The 20451-nt window shown below is 41.0% G+C and overlaps 1 protein-coding gene and 1 long non-coding RNA gene across 2 annotated transcripts in view; one reads left to right on the forward strand and one right to left on the reverse strand.

Annotated features, from left to right (window-relative positions):
* Nucleotides 1-20451, reverse strand: part of RYR2 (ryanodine receptor 2) — a 727531-nt gene that overhangs the window by 555426 nt on the left and 151654 nt on the right. The window lies entirely within an intron of this gene.
* LOC127049568 (uncharacterized) overlaps nt 1-20451 on the forward strand; it is an 838950-nt gene that overhangs the window by 544384 nt on the left and 274115 nt on the right. The gene's annotated exons all lie outside the window — the stretch shown is intronic.

A 20451-nucleotide genomic window follows, 5' to 3' on the forward strand; every position in this document is an offset into this window, starting at 1 on the left:
TGTGTATTGATAAATGCAACCAGAAGCAGGTAGGAACCCGTAAATATGAATTTCATTTTTATGGTCATCAGTTCTTAATCAAACACAAGCCACTAAATTTCTTCTATGTCCCATATGTAGACCAAGCATTTTCATCAGATGCCAATAATAAATGACTGAGCTTCAAGTTGCTGGAGATAATGATGTATGGTAAAGTTAAGGGGTGTTAATTCCCAGGAAATGCTATGCATCACAATCGCTCCTGTGAAATATTTTATCCACTCAAGAATCTCTTTACTTACTAAAGTGGCTCTTTGTAGCTAGGCATGCGCTGCCTACAAGATCATTTTAATTAAGCACATAATATACCTGTATGTAACCATGTAATAACATTTGGGGAGGAGTCACTTAAATGAGTATTGAACTCACAAGGAGAGAAGAACTGGAGCAGGAAAAATTAAAATTCTTATCTACTCTGCTCACAATTTTTTTTTCTATGCAAGGAAAGGTTGTATACACTATGGTTATGTCTACACTACCCACTGGATCAGCGGGTAGGGATCAATCTATCGGTGATCGAAGCATCGTGTCTCGTCTAGACGCGATATATTGATCCCCGAACTTGCTCCCCGTCGACTCCAGGACTCCACCAAGGCGAGAGTCGACAGGGGAGCGGCGGCCATCGATCCCGCGCCACAAGGACGCGAATTCAGTCAGTCTAAGATACATCAACTTCAGCTATGCTAGTCTCGTAGCTGAAGTTGCATATCTTAGATTGATCCCCTCCCCCCCAGTGTAGACCAGACCTACACTATGTGAACCAATGGACTCTTCATTCTTGGCATCAGTCTATAGATTTCCAGGACCCATTACTAATGCATTTTACATGGCTACTTGGCACTGAAAATTCAAGAATTTGCTGAAATATCTTACTGCCCAAAAATAAATAAAGTCTCAGTACAGCAGTAAATTAACTTCACACATAAAGGAGCTGGGAGATCAAGTATCTAGAAACTAGTACCTCTCCTCTGGGTGAACTCTTCTTATACCCTGCATCTATCCACATGAGCCTCTTGAACACCAACTTTCAGTACTTCAGAGCTGCTTTGTTCATTGAGAGGCAAAAAAATAATTTCTAATATAGCCTTAGTTGTATAATATTAAAATAAAAACATTAATGTTAATTTTAGTTGTTACCAGACTGGAAACTTTAGTCCTCTCTTTCTCCACAGAACACATTCATAGAACCTTTTTCCTCTTCCTGTCCCCAAACCCTAACCAATCCAAACTCCACTAGAACAGCAGGCACTGTTACCAGTTGCTATTGGTTCATCCCACTGCCTGCAATGACCCTGCCAACAGGGTTTGCAAAGCACAGTGGCAGTGTAGCCTTGTGGCTACGCCAGAGGCAAGGAAGTAAGGAAGTGCAAGTTCTCTTCCTAGCTCTCTCATTGATTTGTGATCGATCTTTGTGCAAATAATTTAATCTCTCTGAATCTCACTGTCCCACTCTATAATGGGGCCAGCAATGACAGTTCACCTTTGCATAGCACTTGGAGATAGAGTATGAAAAAAGCCTTGTGTTTGCGCACCATCTATTGTTATTATTTGCTTAAAGCAGCAACAACTAAAAGGATTCTTTGGCTTCAGAAATGCAGTTCCCTGAAACGCAGCACCACATTCCCAGATTACTGCTACTTCCACTTGGCCATGCCTCCATTACTGGCATACATCCCAGAATACATGTTGGTGTGGAGGAGATGCTGATAGTTAGTTACAAGGTAGGAGAAAGCATACACTGTAGCTGACTCACCCCTCCACACACTCCCTTAACCCATTTTATACAGATTTCTCTGATTTTGCTATCTTGTGCAGTGGAACATGTTGCCTGTTGCCCTTAAATTTGTAGCTCAAAAAGAAAGCATGCTATCTTAAAACTAAATAAATAAAAATAAAAAAGGTTTGAATAGCCCCTTCCAAATGTACTTCCTATGATTCAATACATTGCCATGCGATTTTCACTATGACTAGAATGTGAATCAGACATGTTTTGCAATGTATACAGAATCTTATAAATTTGAAATACATGCTGTACAATTATCGAGTGGTTGGGCCTCTCATTTTAGTTAGCAGCTTGGACTTGATGGAACTCACATTATCCATATTGTCCAAAACATTTGATGTCTTTGTCAGAGTAAATCAGAGTCAGATTTAGTTAATTATAATGCTCAGTTGAGTTAATTTTCATTCTTGTGCACACCACTAGAGAAGTATCTAAACAGTAATACCCTGAATTCAATCTTCTGCTTTTGCTGACTGTATGTTCAGAGGAATCTGACATATCTGCACCATCACTGCACTGCAGAATTGGACTCAGCAAAAAAGCTCATTCTTTTTCTATAGACTTTAGAACAGTGGTTCTTAACCTTTACTGCAGCCTGCACCCCTTTGATTCTCAAAATATGTTCTTGCACCCCTTATCAAAAATCATTGAAGTGAGTCAATTCTTTAAACCTAGATATATTTTTTGTATATTACAGTAATCATTAAAAAATGTATAAAGTTAATACATACATAGGTTTGATGAAATAAAGTAGTTGTACTTACGTGTCTGTGCTTAATTTGTGTTTTTGATGATTTACCTTCTAAAAAAATCTGGCATGTCTCACACCCCCAGAAAGGGCATCTCACACCCCCATGTGGTGCGTGCACCCCAGGTTAAGAACCACTGCTTTAGAACATTAAGAAGATCATTTTCTGAGTATCAATGCATTTTTTTAGATTTATAGATCAGGGTATGTTCTCCCATTAACATATTCCTATCACCATAGGTGTTAAAATATAGAATTTCCTTAATTATTGCAGTTATGAAATCACTACAAAAAGACTTTCATAACAGATCCAAGGCAGAGGGCTAGGGGCATCACCTGCTGGGGCCAGAGCTGCTGAACCAGGGCTGTCTAAGCAGACAGACACTCACGGTATGTCTTCACAGCAAAGAAAACCCACAGCTGGCCCGTGCCAGTCAGTCAACACAGGCTCATGGGGCTTGGACTGCCTGGCTGTTTCATTGCTGTGCAGGCTTCTGGGCTCAGACTGGAGCCCAGGCTCTAGGGCCCTGCAGGGCGGGAAGGTCCCAGAACTCAGGCTCCAGCCTTAGTCCAGAAGGCTGCACAGCAATGAAACAGCCCCATCCCCATGAGCCAGACTCAGCTAGCACAGGCCAGCCATGGGGTTTTTCTTTGCTGGGTAACCATATCCTCAGGGTGTGACCTGCAAGCTTCTTGCTGATTGTGCGCATCCCAGGCTGGGAGCTACAGTAGCACAGCACCGTAAGGCACCCAGAGTTGCCGGACAAGTGGAGACACCTCCACACTATACTGCGCCCCCCAAACCCTGACTGGACAAAAGACCTATTTCTAATTTCCTCTCAGCCCTCATGTGAGGAGGACTGCAGTATGCCTTATCCTTACTATTTAATGAGCACTTCATGTACTTTTCAAATATATTCTTAAATATTTAATTAGGAAGTTTCCTGAACTGGTTCCATTCCTTCTTTAACCTTCTGAGCACTTTTACACCCCATCTATTATGTAGAAGAGGTTTTCTGTCATCACAATTTTAGTTGTCAGTCACCTGTCAAGTTCAAACTGATAAAAAGCACTTTATGTCTCAGATGGGTATAATTGCATCCTTCTAAAAGTTAGATAATCACATTTTATTAGATATTCCTATTCCTAATCACTTTTCTCCTACCCTCCTGATTTGCTGTTTTAAAGTCCTTTGGCACAGTCAACAGCAGTTGACAAAAACACCGTAAAAACAATCATTTTAAGAATTCAATAATTCCAAATACCTAATACACCCTGTAAGTTGTCCACAGTCATTTGAATGGCCCATATCCTCTCTCCTCCTTGAGAAAATCTACCCTAAAGGTCACAATACCCCCAGTGAGGTTAGGAAGTATTATTATCTCCATTTTACATGAGGGAAACAATCACAGATTGAATCACCTACCCCAGGTCACACAGTATCTGTGAGATAACAGGAACTGTATCTAAATCTCTAGTATCCCTCTTCACAGTCTTAACCACAAACCATCTTTCCTCCCAAGCTCACAAAGGAACCTGTATCCCTGCAGTACCCACCCACAAGTTCACATTTTAGAGAGTCATGAGCAGGTTGCAGTCTAATCCACTTATCCAGACTAGACCTCGAATGTCAGCCAGTATCTAAATAAATCATTAAATTATGATGTCTCTGCCAACGAAAAGATATCCTGCTTTGTATTACAACAAACAACACTGTCCCAAAGAGAATGGAGAGGATGCAACAGCTGATTATGTAACAGTGTGACATTCCAATAACCTCTTGCATCTTTCTGGACTATAAACAGATTGCTCATTTTTCAGTGTTTTCCTTAAAATAACTTGTACTCTTCAAGCTGCATTTTTGAAAAATGGATACATACTGTGTACTCCAGAAAGTCACTCTTGTTTAAATATCCAACTCTGAAAAAGCCAGGACTACTATTGAGGCAATAGCAACAAGTAATCTAAATAATAAGATTTCAGTAGTGTCACTCTGTGTGTCATCCTGAAGTCTAACACGTCTGAAGCAAGGGAAGCAGCTACAAGCATGGTTGAGAGCTCTCTGTTCAGAATGTCATAGTGTTGAATCATCACTGAGTTTTGTGGTCTGTTACCATCCAATTTTTAATTTCTCAGCTATTTCGACTAGGAATTACACCCATGCAATGTACAGATTCAGTAAGACATAGCTATGTCATGCCAAGAGTCCTAGACCACTGTGATATCAACGGTAACTCAGCCAATCACCACTCATACCCTACAGCTAATTTGCGTGCAACACTTTCATTGACTGTAGAGGAAGACTGTAGAGATGGTGTCTATCTTTGCCCAACTGCCACAGTTCTTCAAAACCCAACCTCACACCACAATCCGCACACACAACCACAAACACAGAGACCCTCTCCATAGTACACCCTCCTCACTCACCACCTGCATAAATCTCTTAGCACAACTCAACACAAAACCCAACCAGACCCAGCACACACAAAGCAACACAGCCAACCCTCCTTCCCCACCTGCACAAAACACACAAAAATCCCAGACACAAAACACAATCAGCACACGCAGTAATCTCTCACTGAAGCATACAACCTGCATTAACCACCTACATAACTCACCACACATCTCCCAGAACTACCTCACAACCATAACTCAACACAAATCTCCCAGCACACCACACACATGTGCTATAAAACAAACCAGAGCAGCAAAGCCATGGGTCATCACTTGTAGGATCTTAATATGCAATATAGCTGTTCATTATAAGCTACTTAATAAAACATTTCTACTTGGTGGAACTACACAGGCAACTAAATGATTCAGCAGAGAAAAGAACCCAGTATCCATACAACACTATTAAAAAAATAAAAGGTTGTCAGCACAAGACATGGCAAAACTACATGCTCAAAGTGACACACCAGAGGGCCAGATTAAGAGAAGAAACTGTTTGCTGTAGGTAGCAAAATATTAAAAAAGCCAGCCAGCACAGCCAATAAATCAATCTTTATTTCTTCTGCAGCACTCAAATAATTTCTGTTCTTCCACCTAGCCTCTACTGAGAGGCACACATATCGTGTAGAGTGGCTGATGGCACATTTTTAAATGTTGGCATGCTCCTTTTATCATCAGATCATTTCTCTTATTGATCATTTTTAAGTCACAGTTGAGCATGAATGATTTATTTGAAATAATCATACTATTTTGGTTTTGCCCCTTTAAGGCCATGAAAAGTAACACTATAAGTAATCAGGCTTGACCGGGGCCTGAAATCAGCCAGAACTGTCCGGAGTGGAACTCCAGTAATTATTTTCAACCCCCTGGAGTTTTTATAGCATGTTGGGGGGCAGGGGGTGGCTCAAGGAAATACTCTGAGAATTTAAGCCCTGGACTTGACTAATCCTTAACCTCTTCAGTATATTACAACTATTTAAAGGATTACAGCTGGCTGACTGAATTCCCACAGATGATTTTTCAGTAGGCTTAGTCTACACATGTACCCCACCAGCCCCACTACTGTCTTTCATAAATGCTCCATCAGCAGTGCGGTGGGGACCAGGACATTTGCATTCTGTGTATTTCTGACATACTGTTTGATAATAGTTTTTGAACAATCTTGCCTCGTTTTTAATTCTGCATTGAACTTTAAGCATTATACTTTTCAAAATGTTTATCAACCATGCCCTTTGCCTCTCACATCATTCATAGACTGACATTCATCTCATAGTGGCTAGACTCTACACAGCTTACCATACAGTGTCAATCATTCAGCACTGAAACAGTATCAGTTCAGATTCATATCATTCAGATATGGCTCAGATTTTTAAAATAATGTTCACTTTAATAGCACATTTCACCCATGGATCTCAAAGCATTTTACATATATTAATTAAGCTTCACATCAACCTTCTGACAATGAAGGAATGTGGAGGAAGTGTTCGCTAAACAAGTAAAATGCAGTCTGCTCTTAAGTGAAATGCAGCTGTTTTTCCAAACCCCCAAGTTGTGCAGCTGGGTTGATCTAACTTTTCAGTTTAGGCCTGGCCTATGGTTAGTAAATTCCCTTGCTAAGCCAGTGTTTCTTGCCCCAACTATTTTCTCTGTAATTAACTAGTTCTCTTTATTACTGCACCCTTCCTTTCTCTCTGTCAATCTTTCTCCTTCCTGCATGCTACTTGCCTACTCAACTCAATTCTACTACCCACCTGTACAATCTATCTTTTTTGTCCTCCTCTGTGCTGGTATGTCTACAGCTTAAATGGAAAGAGTGGATTAAAACATCACGCAGTTGGTTTGCAAGTCAGCTTTAAAAAGAGAATATCTTTAGTAGAATTTGAGTCTCATAAGGGTCTAACCATTGAAAAACTTCAAACCCAGGACACTTGATTGGGCTCAAAACAATTGTTATTGCCACACTTCCTCTTTTTCAGATTATTTTCAGTCTGAATCCTTTTAACTGAAAGAGAACAGCTAACTATTGAATTGGTATGGTGACCACCAATGGTACAAAAAGAAAGATGAAAGAGAAAATGCATGTCATATACATTGCATATGACATTTCCTGAAAATCCATTAAATTACATGCTTGTCAGATTAAAGTAGCTACATTTCAAATGTGAAAACCCAACATCGTTGATTAATACATATTTTCATAATGCTTACTGACTATTCCATTTGTACATCAGAATAGTTCAATTAAGATAAAAACAAAAGGTATCAAATTGTTTCTTCCTATATAAAGTTACCCTGGAAAAGAAAGATAAGGGAAATAATGTTGTTATACTGTATAAGCTACAATCCATCTGAGGATTTATTCTGTTTCTATAAAATGTAAAATAAACTTTTCTTCCATATGTCCAACCCCTTCTGATTATTAGCTCCAAGTTTGTTGCTTTAACTATGCAAGAGAAAGAATACTGTAGCTTCTACTACTATTGAGGTTTTTGCATGAAAAGTTGATGATATATAATCTAGAAGTTTGTTGCAAGTGAACAGTTATTTACAGGAGATAGATAGATAGATATTACATTACACACACACACACAGCTGGCTACAAGGTCTTCCAACTACCTTACAACGCTAACACCAGTGCTCTGTTTCCACTAAAAACAGGCCACATTATTCAGATATTTTATTCAATATACTACTTTTCCAGATGCCTCAATATTTTACAGGATTTGATAGCCCCAAGGAGAATATAGTAAATAAACAAGCAATATTACTGCTTTAAAAAGATTTAAAAAGTGGTTTGATGTAATTATGACATGCTGATGTGGTAATCATGTTATCCAATACAAAACCCATCAAAATGAAAAATCTGTTGCAACTTTAACTATGGTGTTGCTCATGATCCATCATAGTACTACTTTATTCTGAAAATACCAATCAAAGTATTTTATATGTTAAATCTGAAAAATTAAGCATCCAATGTTTGAAAATGTCAAACGTTATGGCTGCACATGCTAACTTAGTTCTGCCCCTTTGTATTTTCGCAGACAGGGCTTGATCCAGTTAGTATGTAGTCAATGGAACCTTTCCATTGATTTCAATAGGCAGAGAATCATGCCCACAGCACAACTTTTAATCATGAACCATTATTTTTGCAGAACTGTGTAACATTCTGCAGCTAGACAGTGTGCAATGAATGACAAAGGGGTTCACACATTTGTTTTAAATTAAGGTATTACAACAGAAATTAAGACAACTGCACACCACCCACTTATTTTCTGCCTTACAACACTTGAGAATAATTTATGTTTTGCAAACTTTGCCTTAGCCTAACACCACCTAGGGGAGGTAGGTATTAGCTCCATTAAAGGAGTAAGTGACTTGCAAAGAAGGCAAAGGAAGTCTGTGGAAGAAGCAAGAAAAGAACCCAGATTTCCTGACTACTTTAGCCACAAGCCCACCCTTTTCCCCTTTAGCAGCACAAGGCTGCATATAATTAACACTAATAGTAAAATTCCATTTACACAGTAAATATTAGTGCCTGCACTATACTGAGTGGAAACAATCCTAGAGATGTTGGAAATGCTAGAGCTAGAAAAAGAAGCTGTCATTGGCCTACCCAGGATATACATAGTGTTGATTCTTTAATAATTTGTCTTGTTCTGTATGAAGAGTCATTTTCATAGGTATTAGATGTTATTCCACAGAATCATCCCGCAGGACAGGAAATCACCTGGAGTACAAGTGAAATTTTGAAGGCTACTCTAGTAGATGGTAATTTGTTGCAGTAATGGATACAGCCTTGAGCAGCCCCATAAATCACTTGGTTCTACTCCCTTTCCCAAATTGCTTTCTCTAATTTAATCATTTTATTAATTTATAAATTTACAGCTATATCATGCTGATCCACACCACCAGATTTATTTGGCAGCAGAGAAATTGGCAGGACATTTAGATTCATAGTTAGTGCATGGCATAAAACCTTTCTAGGCCAAAGCAAGGATACACTGGGCCTAAAACAAGCCCCGAGTATGAGGCACCTCTTGAAGAGCAACATTACATGGCAGAGCAGAGTGTTTATCTAAGTATTGTATATCGACATAGCACAAAGTGTGAGTTCTAACACACGCCAGCAGAGAAGATTCCAGAGCTGCCAGAGCAAAATGAAGAGAACCTTAGTAGGCTTCAGCACAGCACAGAACTGAGTAAAACTGGCCAAGTTCAGCACATTTGGGTAACAAGAAGATTACCTTCAGGGGCGGCTCTAGTGATTTTGCCACCCCAAGCGCGGCAGGCAGGCTGCCTCTGGCGGTTTGCCTGCGGGAAGTCTGCCGAAGCCGCAGGACCAGCGGACCCTCCGCAGGCAAGCCGCCAGAGGCAGCCTGCCTGCCGCCCTCGCAGCGCCGGCAGAGCACTCCCTGCGGCTTGCCGCCCCAAGCATGCGCTTGGCATGCTGGGGCCTGGAGCCGCCCCTGATTACCTTCTGTGGTCATCAGAGTGCTTTCTTTGATTTACATTCAGTTACGTGTCACCAGACCCTGCCAGTGCAGATGCAAAGCCTACAGACTTCTCTCCACTGCTACAAATGATCAATTCTCCCCACAAACACATCTTTCCAGATCCATGGGTCTGACATATCCATCACAACAGGTGGTATACCTTATCCAATGCACTAAACACCCCAACAACTATGTGGGTGAAATCAATCTCTATGCTCTCAAATGAACTCACACAGGAAAATTATTTTTAAAAAAATGTAAAGACTAAAACACCACATCAGCTGTGGGAGAACACTTTTCACAAAGCAATCACTATCTCTGACCAATCAGTCCTCATCCTCAAAGAAAACCTGCACAATGCTTTCAAAAAGACAAGCCTGGGAGCTTAAGCTCCTAACTTTGCTAGACACTAAAAATCATGGACTGAATAGACACACTGGATTTATGGTTTATTACAACAATCTATAACCCACTAATGCTGCCACCACAGCTGCCTCTTCCCCCCCCCCCCTTTCTTTTTCCCAGAGGAGTGTTAATGGGCCAGTTCACCTGAATGATCCCTTGAAATATGAGTTAACTACTTATGCTAAACAATCTGTTCCATCTTGCATTTAGCTGTGACACTGGGAGTACATTTCCCAGACCAGAAGAAGAGCTTTGTGTAAGCTCAAAAGCTTGTCTCTCTCACCAACAGAATCTGGTCCAATAAAAGATATTACTTCACCTACCTACTATCACTAAGTTAAAACTGACAGCATTGCTCTTCAGTCACAGCTGTAACCCTCAATTGTGGATCCTTACAAATCCACAGTTCTCTAGTGACACTAATGGTGCATGGCAAACTGAAAACAGATTTCTGCATATGCGTATAGTCATGTTATACAGTTTCCTCCATAGACTATCATATTGAGTCAATATGAATCAGTCTCACATTTGGTTTCAGGATGCAATGAGCTTGTGTGTGCAAGCTCTTGATGGATTCCTAATATAAATATTCTTGGAAGTGATAAATGAGTCATCTCAAATGAAAATGTTATTACTTTTCCACTGATTATCTTCGTGACCCTCAAGCTTGGAAACGCCAAGTTCAGTTGTCAGTTTCTAATGACAATTATTATATCTGTCTACAATCGTTGTTAACAATGGCAACCCTGTTATCTAACTTTGTTGACAGATGTGGTGGAAGATATTTTCTATAAAATACGTTTATCAAATTCTACATGAAATCAGCTGCAGGATTGATTTCCCCTACAGAACAGCCCTGCTCAAAACATACTGGGTCAAATTCATCACTAGTGTAACTCTGCTCATGACTTCAGTGGAGAACTCAGTTATTTACATGAGGAATTAATTTGACACACTAGCCTAAGGGCTTATCTACATGGTAGGGTAACATGCTGCACAGGCCTGTGACTTCTGATGCACACTAACATGTTGTGCATTAATTAGCCCATGTAGACCTTGCTGGGGCACTTTAACACAGTGCTGGGTGAAACAGTATTACTTTAAAGCATGCTAGTGTGCACCAGCAGGGTGTACATGGACCAATACATAACATGTTAATGCAGTTTAGAAATCATATCCCCGTAGAGCACATTTCCCCAGTGTGTAAACAAGGAACAAGTCTTGCTCCACCACCTCCACTGAAGTACTGTCAGACTGAAACCAGATGATCAGGTATTAGCAATGGTTGCTAATCTACTTCTAGAATAAACCAAAAGAATAACAAACAGCCCAGAAAATTATGGTTTTCTATTGGACTAAAAAATGCAATTTAAAGTAGACAAGATTTAGAGAATCACAGTCTTCATCTGGCTATGAAAAAGAAGAGCAATTAGAATAAGTCAACTCTCAGAGTGCTGAATCAGATTTCACAATTAAGTTTTAGAGATGCAGCAGTCAAAGGGATGTAAAATACACAGTTACAAGTGTGGATCAGAATTTCTCTTCTACACTGCAGTAACATGTTAGAGGGACATCTTGGGATTCCTGGGTACCTCTTGCTAAAATCTGCCACAGCATTCGATGCAAGTTTGGAGTGATTTTCAAGCTTCTAAAACAATCACCATCTCTCCAGAATCTGTTGAATTCTTCGTGTCAGAGATGGACTTATCCCAAAGGCTCATAAAATAATTTTAAGAGCCTTTGAAATGGGCCAGATCGTTCCAAAGTGTCAGGTATTCCCTAAACATTTTCTAAGGGGAGGAACTTCACAAATTCTTCATCCCTCCCCTGCTTACCAGCAGCTTCAAACTACACCATCTTTCTAGCAATAGCCTTCATTACTGTAGTGTCTGGGAGTCTCAACTACTGAAGAGTTTTATCCTCAACATCTTTATGTAGGGTTGCCAGGTGTCCAGTTTTTGACCAGAATGCCCAGTCGAAAAGGGACCCTGATGGCTCCAGTTAGCACCACTGACCAGGGAACTAAAAGTCTGGTCAGCAGCACAGCAGGGCTAAGACAGGATCCCTGCCTGACCTGGCTTCACGCAGCTCCCGGAACCTGCTGGCATCTCCCTCTGGCTCCTAGGTGCATGGACAGCCACGGGGGTTCTGCACGCTGCCCCCACCCCCAGTGCCAGTTCCACAGCTCCCATTGGGCAGGAACCATGGCCAATGGGAGCAATGGGGGCAGCGTTTGCAGGTGCTGGCAGAGCCCCTGGTCCCTTCACCTAGGAACGGACATGCCGGCCACTTCCAGGAGCCACATGAGGTAAGCGCCACCCAGCTTGAGCCTGCACCCCTAACCATTTCCTGTACCCCAACCTCTGCCCCAGCCCAGAGCCCCCCCTGCACCATAACTCCCTCCCAGATCCCACACTCCTCATGCCCTCCCACACCCCAAACCCCTGCCCTAGCCCTGAGCCCTCCACCAAACTCCCTCCTAGAGCTTGCATCCCCTCCTGCATCCCAATCCTTGAGCACACTCCTACATCTCAAACCCCTCATCCCCAGCCCCTCTCCAGAGCCTGCATCCCTAGTGAGAGCCCTTACCCGCTCGCACAGTGAAAGCGAGTGAGGGTGGGGGAGAGCAAACGACAGAAGCAGCAGGGATGGAGTAAGTGGGAGGTGTGGCCTTGGAGAAGGGGCAGGGCCTCAGGAAGGGCCAGGGTGTTCAGTGTTGCGCAATTCGAAAGTTGGCAACCCTATCCTTGTGAGATATGGAACACTATCCTTATTTTACAAATGGGGATCTGAGGAACATAGTAGATCACCAAAAGAAAACACAGTCTGTGACTGAGTTAGGAATTGAACGTAGGCCTCCGGAATATCAGTTCAGGGTGCAACCTACTAGAATATCGTTCCAGAAGTTGACACACTGTGCTTTGTTTTGAACATCATAATTACAGTATAGTTTTCAGGAGCAAAATATAAATATTTCCAACCAAATCCACTCAATACAACTTTGTTTGGAAAATGGTGCTGCCTCCTCTTGTGGCTATCACTTATTTTAATAGCAAAACTAATTAGTAGATTCCATAATCCCTTAGTCCTCTGCCCTGTAGGGTTAGCACATACTAATTATTGTAATTTCCTGGAAATCCCTTCAGATCACTGCTATCTAGCTTTGTCTAGATACAATGGCAGGAGTTTGCATTAATCATAATTTCAAGGGATGAGGAGCAAATAAAAGATATGTATACAATAGTGTGTGTTAAATTGATTAGCTTGTAGGAAAGTTTGTGTGTAGCTATTCAGCTGTATGTTAGGAAAAAATGTTACTGTGGAGATCGGTCCTTTTGACTAAAACCTGGGATTATTTTGAATACAAACGCTAGAACAGTTTTAAAAATTCCTTAAATAAAACTGAAATGGAATACATTCCCTGTGAGACACTCATTCACTGTTGTGTGCATGCTCTCATTTCTTAGAGTGAAATTAAAGTTAAGAGCTCTGTCTACACTTCAAAACCTATGCCAGCATAGCCATCTCGTGGAGACACATTTAAACTGACAGAAGGCATTTTTATGCCAGTTTAGGAACACTACCACGCAGAATGACATTAGCTATGTCGACAGAAGCACTCTGTTGGCATAGCTGTAGCTACACTGGGGTTTTGTTGGCATAGCTGTCTCGGGCAGAGATGTGGGGTTTCATGCCAATATAAAAAAATGTAAGCGTAAACCAAGTCTTATTCCAATGTCCATCTGTTTTCAGCATTGTACTGCACTGTCAATATATTTACCCTTCTTTCAATCTGAAACTGCCTTATTGAATGAAATTAAGTGCTCCAGTTCATCCATTTCTCATCAGAGGCCTTCTCTTTGCTACGACAAAGCCACCATACCTTTGATGACCATTTCCTTCTTGGACTCTAGTTCCTTTGGAAAGTTTCTTTGGCTGGTTTCCTCAATTTCCTGTTACTATCTTTGACATGCAGTCCATTCTCTCCTCCAGAAGTTAACAAAAAGATTACAATCGAAAAAGTCAAGACAGCCATACATGAATAATTCTACTAGGCATGTCAACAATTCAATTTCCAGCCAGCTTGAAAGGCCACAAAAATGCCATCAAATTTTAACAGCTTTCCCTCACTACCTTCTTGGTCTGGATTTGAAATGGTAACCTAAAAGTGCACCCTATTACAAATCCCCTGAGCAATCTCAACCCTGATAAAACAGTTCGTAAGCATTTCCACCATGAGAACAATTGAAAGAGATAACCCATTAAAAGGAACAGTTTTCAGATCAAACCCACCTCCAATCAGATGATTTCCCCCATCCTCTTGCCCCAAAAAAAAACAAACAAAAAACACACCAATCAATAGAACAAAGATTATGATGTCTTCAAATCCTGGTTTGAAAATTTCATAACCAAAAACACAAGACCAAGAATCCAGCTATCATGAAAATAACCAGACACTATATAGCAGAGGTCTAGTGGTTAATAGCTCTCCCACTTACCTGCCATGTAATATTGGGCAAATCACCTCCCTGTACTTATGTTTCTCCTCCCTTTTCTGTTGAGACTGTACACTCTTTTTGGACAGGGACTGTCTCTTACTATGTGCTTGCTGGTGCCTCGCACAGTGGGGCCCTGATCTCAGTTGGAGGTCCTAGGATATCCTAACAGTAGCAGCAATAACACAGCACAGTACAAAAAGAAAGGACTAAACAGTGTGAAACATTTCCTTGTGCTGCATGAAGCACTTTAGCTGGAATTGTAACAGCAGTTTGAGTGACCATAAAGGCTGATAAACATTTATATCTCTGCCAAACTTGTACCTGTTGGGATTCAGATATGTGATTCACAATAAGCCGGATATTACAGCAAGAAATTAAGCTTGTTGGCTAAACTGTAGATTTCAGATAGTTAGAACTAATATCTCACGGAGCATTTAGAGAAACATGTTTAATCCCTCTTCTCTCTATCTTCCACACTGATGTGGATCCAGGCCAACCTGTGGATTAATGTGGACATGCAGTCCATCCACCTTAAAAATCATATTGTTGATATTAAATCTGCTATTTGAGATTTACTGATAAAAGCACTATACATACGCGTGCACACACACTGTTATAAACAGATAGCTAAGGGTTAATGTCTCTTTCACCTGGAAAGGAGTAACCTGAAACACCTGACCAGAAGACCAATCAGGAAACAAGACTTTTTCAAATCTGGGTGGAGGGAAGTTTTGGGTGTGAGTTCTTTGTTCTTTGTCTTGTGCCTGTGCTCTCTCGGCTATGAGAGGGATTTTTTCTGTCTCCTGCCTTTCTAATCTTCTGTTTCCCAGTTGTAAGTACAAAGAGATTGTTGTTGTTTTTTTTGTATTTACATGTGTGTAGTTGCTGGAGTGTTTTGAATTGTATTCTTTTTGAATAAGGCTGTTTATTCATATTTCTTTTAAGCAATTGACCCTGTATTTGTCACCTTAATACAGAGAGACCATTTTTATGTATTTTTCTTTCTTTTTATATAAAGCTTTCTTTTTAAGACCTGTTGGAGTTTTTCTTTAGTGGAATTGAGTTTGCAACTCACCAGGGAATTGGTGGGAGGAAGAAGTCAGGGGGGAAAATCTCTGTATGTTAGATTTACTAAGCCTAACTTTGCATGCCCTCTGGGTAAGGGGGAAGAGAGATTAGATATCTCGGTACTTGTGTTTTCCAGGACTGGAAACAGAGAGGGTGGAGTCCCTCTGTTTAGATTCACAGAGCTTGCTTCTGTGTATCTCTCCAGGAACCCAGGGAGGGAACACTTGGAAGGGAAAAGGGGAAGGGAAATGGTTTATTCCCCTTTGTTGTAAGACTCAAGGAATTTGGGTCTTGGGGTCCCCAGGGAAGGTTGTTGGGGGGACCAGAGTGCCCCAAAACACTCTAATTTTTTGGGTGGTGGCAGCTTTACCATGTCCAAGCTGGTAACTAAGCTTGGAGGTTTTCGTGCTAACACACATATTTTGGACGCTAAGGTCCAAATCTGGGAAATATGTTATGACACACACACACACACACAATTTCCCTGAAGCATTTCAGGGCTTCTGGTTTTGCGGGTTTAACAACTTAATTTGAGGGAGGGGTATTTTTAGCAATTTTTTAATTCTATGTAGATATCCAAAAATCTGGGATACTCAGGGCTTTCTTTGTATATTGTAATGAGTAGTGTAACAACATACATTACTCCTTATAATATATACTCCTTTACTGTACTGAACAATGTCTTTGTAATGCTCCCTAGTGCACTTAAACATAGTATTTTTTCAAAGAGCACCATATTAAAGCACATTAGGGAAACTTTAGTGCATACCAGCAAGGTCTACATGGACCAATTACTGCACAACCCTATAGTCTGCATTACTGCTATGTGCAGACAAGTCCTTGGATACATGTTACTATTTCTGGTGTTTCTTAGATAAAACACCAATTTAAAAAAAAAAGCGGATGTTTTATTAGTATTTATCAATTAATGAAATCAGAAGCCCTAAGCATTGGCAACATGACACTCTGTTAGGGTATGTCTACACTACGGGATTATTCCGATTTTACATAAACCGGTTTTGTAAAACAGATTGTATGAAGTCGACTGCACGCGGCCACACTAAGCACATTAATTTGGCGGTGTGCATCCATGGTCTAAGGCTAGCGTCGATTTCTGGAGCGTTGCACTGTGGGTAGCTATTCTGTAGCTATCCCATAGTTCCCGCAGTCTCCCCCGCCCCTTGGAATTCTGGGTTGAGATCCCAGTCCCTGATGGGGCAAAAATCATTGTAGCGAGTGGTTCTGGGTAAATGTCAGTCATTCCTTCCTCCGGGAAAGCAACCGCAGACAATCATTTCATGCCCTTTTTCCCTGGATTACCCTGGCAGACGCCATAGCACAGCAACCATGGAGCCCGTTCAGCTTTTTTTTACTGTCACCATATGTGTACTGGATGCCGCTGACAGAGGCGATACTGCAGCGCTACACAGCAGCATTCATTTGCCTTTGCATGACAGCAGAGACGGTTATCAGTCGTTCTGTACCATCTGCTGTGCCATTGTAAATTGGCAATGAGATGACGGTTATCTGTTGTTCTGTACTGTCTGCTGCTGTCATAGGTGCCCCTGGTTGAGGTCAGCCGGGGGCGCAAAGACAAAAATGGGAATGACTCCCCAAGTCAATCCCTCCTTTATGGTATCTAAAAATAGAGTCAGTCCTGCCTGGAATATGGGGCAAGTGTACTAGAGAACCAGTGTATCAGGGAACCAGAGAGGACAGCCGCTCCGTGTCAGATCCTGCAGAAAGGATGAGCTGCATGCCATTCTAGGGGGTGTCCCTGCAACAACCCCATCCGTTGCTGCCCTCCTCCCCAAACCTTCCTGGGCTACCACGGCAGTGTCCCCCCCATTTGTGTGATGAAGTAATAAAGAATGCAGGAATAAGAAACACTGACTTGTTACTGAGATAAAATGAGGGGGAGGCAGCCTCCAGCTGCTATGATAGTCCAGGCAGGGCAGAATCTTTTCTTTATACATGAAAGGGAGGGGGCTGATGGAGCTCAGCTCCCAGTTGCTATGATGAGGACCGTTACCAGCCGTTCCGTACCATCTACTGGGAATGACCGGAAATCATTCCTATTTTTACCCAGGCGCCCGCGGCCGGCCTCACCTGAGGCCAGCCAGGAGCACTCACGGGCTCATGACGAGGATGGCTATCAGTCCTTCTGCACGGTACCGTCTGCCACCGGGGAGGGAAGGAGAGAGGATGCTACTGTTTACTGCTGCAGCACCACGTCTACCAGCAGCATGCAGTATACATAGGGTGACATATAAAAAAGTCAAGAAACGATTTTTTCCCCTTTTCTATCATGGGGGGGGGTAAATTGACGAGATAGACACTGAACCACCCCAGACAATGTATTTGACCCTATAGGCATTGGGAGCTCAGCCAAGAATGCAAATGATTTTCGGAGACTGCGGGGACTGTGGGATAGCTGGAGTCTTCGGTACCCCCTCCCTGCCTCCATGAGCGTCCATTTGATTCTTTGGCTTTCCATTACACATGTCACGCAGCATTGTGCTGTGGACTCTGTATCATAGCCTGGAGATTTTTTTTAAATGCTTTGGCATTTCGTCTTCTGGAACAGAGCTCTGATAGAACAGATTTGTCTCCCCATACAGCGGTCAAATCCAGTATCTCCCGTACAGTCCATGCTGGAGCTCTTTTTGGATTTGGGACTGCATCGCCACCCGCGCTGAACAGAGCTCCACACTGGGCAAACAGGAAATGCAATTCAAAAGTTTGCAGGGCTTTTCCTGTCTATCTGGCCAGTGCATCCGAGTTCAGATTGCTGTCCAGAGCGGTCACAGTGGAGCACTGTGGGATACCACCCGGAGGCTAATACTGTCGATTTGCGGCCACACTAACCCTAATCTGATATGGTAATACCAATTTTAGCGCTACTTCTCTTGTTGGGGAGGAGTACAGAAACCGATTTAAAGAGCCCTTTATATCGATATAAAGGGCCTCGTTGTGTGCACAAGTACAGCGTTAAATCGGTTTAAACGCGTAGTGTAGACCAGACCTCAATGCAGGAGATTCTCAAAGTGAAATGTATCAAACTATAAAGGAAGAAAAAATACTAGTCTATTTCCAGTGTCCAAGTGGAGAGAAATTAAAACAGCATAGACAGTAAAACTATTTAAAATTTTCAGGTTTAATAATCAGATGTGTTACTTGTAACAAAGGTAAACCACTTGTTTAAACCAATAATGTTAATCTTATTGCATCCCTTTCAGTGATTTCTGCTACAAGAAAAAAAAATAGGTTATAGATTGTAGCAAGGTTGTGTGCGCCCTGCTGCTGTTGAATTTACCAGATAATCCACTTTATTCCACTCTTTCCCAAAGACATGTGCTCCAGAATCTAAGCTTTCAATTTAAATCAAAATGTTGCTAGTCATAGTGATTGTGAAGATGATTCAAGTATCAGTCAATTAAAAAAAAAAGTTTTCTGTATAGCCTAAAAACTAGTAGCCATGAGAGGTGTGAACTGCATTTGTAAGTATTTTACCATTGTAGCAGATATATCCAGTTAATGGGTTATAATCCCCAAATACCACCCCAATGCCTCCAATTGCCAGGGAGTAAGCTGGGCATGGCGCAATTTCTATGATGCAGTTGTGCCCCATCAAAAAAAAAATTGCATCACAAAAAAAAGTACATACATTTAATATAAAAAACACCGGGATTACTATTTTGACTGCTTTATTCATTTTCACATATGCTTTTTATAACAACTTTTTCTTATTTAATTAAGCTGCCACATAATGTTCATTCTGCCAGAGTTCAGGATCTCTGCTGTAAAATTTAGGTCCAGCTTGTCAAGGAGTGCATGAGGCCATGGCTGTAAGTGTCAGGGAATCTCTGTTTCAAAAAGTGCTGCAACTGGGTTACTACCATATTGACACTTAAGAATGCCAAATAAATAAATCAACTAGAAATGAAATACAACTGTATAATGTCTGAATATTTTCTGTTCAAGTATTATAGTATTATTTTTCAGTTTATGAAAGAATGTTTATAGTAAAAAAAAAAAAAAAAAAAAAAGAGCAATTCAGGATTAAAATATTCAAGCCACTAGCATTATATGCTGATGTGCTCAGCTCTATATAAGAAAACAAAGCAGGCTGCAGTAGAAGACTAGGTTATTTTATACTGTGTACGTCCAGTTATCAGCAGAACATTTAATAAGCAGATCCCAATGCATTCTGTGCTAAAGTAGTCTTGTAAAATAGTAAAAATGTATGAGTTACTAAAAAAGATTCTTTTTACCCCTCCCTGCAGGATACTTTTAATTTTTAATAATTTCTCTGTAGTCCTTCATAGCATTACTGCAGAGCTGAATGCTGCACAGAAAGCTGCGAGACTCCACTAGAACGCTGCATATTGCGGCAACTACCAACCAAGAAAAATTAAGGGGCCTTCAGATACATAGTGAAATGGTTTCCTAACATGAGGTGTTCACACCTACAATAACCCTTTGCAGCTTCCAGTCAGGTACAGTATGCAGGCAAGCAAGCAGAAGCTGAGCACACCAAAAAAATTATATATATATATATATATATATATATGCAAAAATCTTTCAAGCTCATGAACATGATGTAATTTTCAAACAACGTTTTTCTACTTCTTCCCCAGAACAAAAATGCAGTAGCTATCATAAATGAGCCAGGGAACAGAAAATTGTCACTAGTAGGTATTCAAAACAGCAGGATATCTTTCATTTATTATTACTATAAATTGCATTGGAAATCTTCATGTACATAGTTAGGTAAAAGTACAAAAATCAAACCTTAATCATCTATTTTAAGACATTTTCTTCTTCTGGCAATATTTACAGGATATGATACCCTTAACTTTCTATCCTCCCTCAAAAATAAAACACACACAACAGAAAAACTTTGCAATAGTCATATAAATGATTGCAAAGTGGACTTTCCAGCACTGTAAAATAAAAATCAGG

The sequence above is a fragment of the Gopherus flavomarginatus genome, chromosome 4 (genome assembly GCF_025201925.1).
Source record: "Gopherus flavomarginatus isolate rGopFla2 chromosome 4, rGopFla2.mat.asm, whole genome shotgun sequence".
NCBI classification, from domain to species: Eukaryota; Metazoa; Chordata; order Testudines; family Testudinidae; genus Gopherus; species Gopherus flavomarginatus.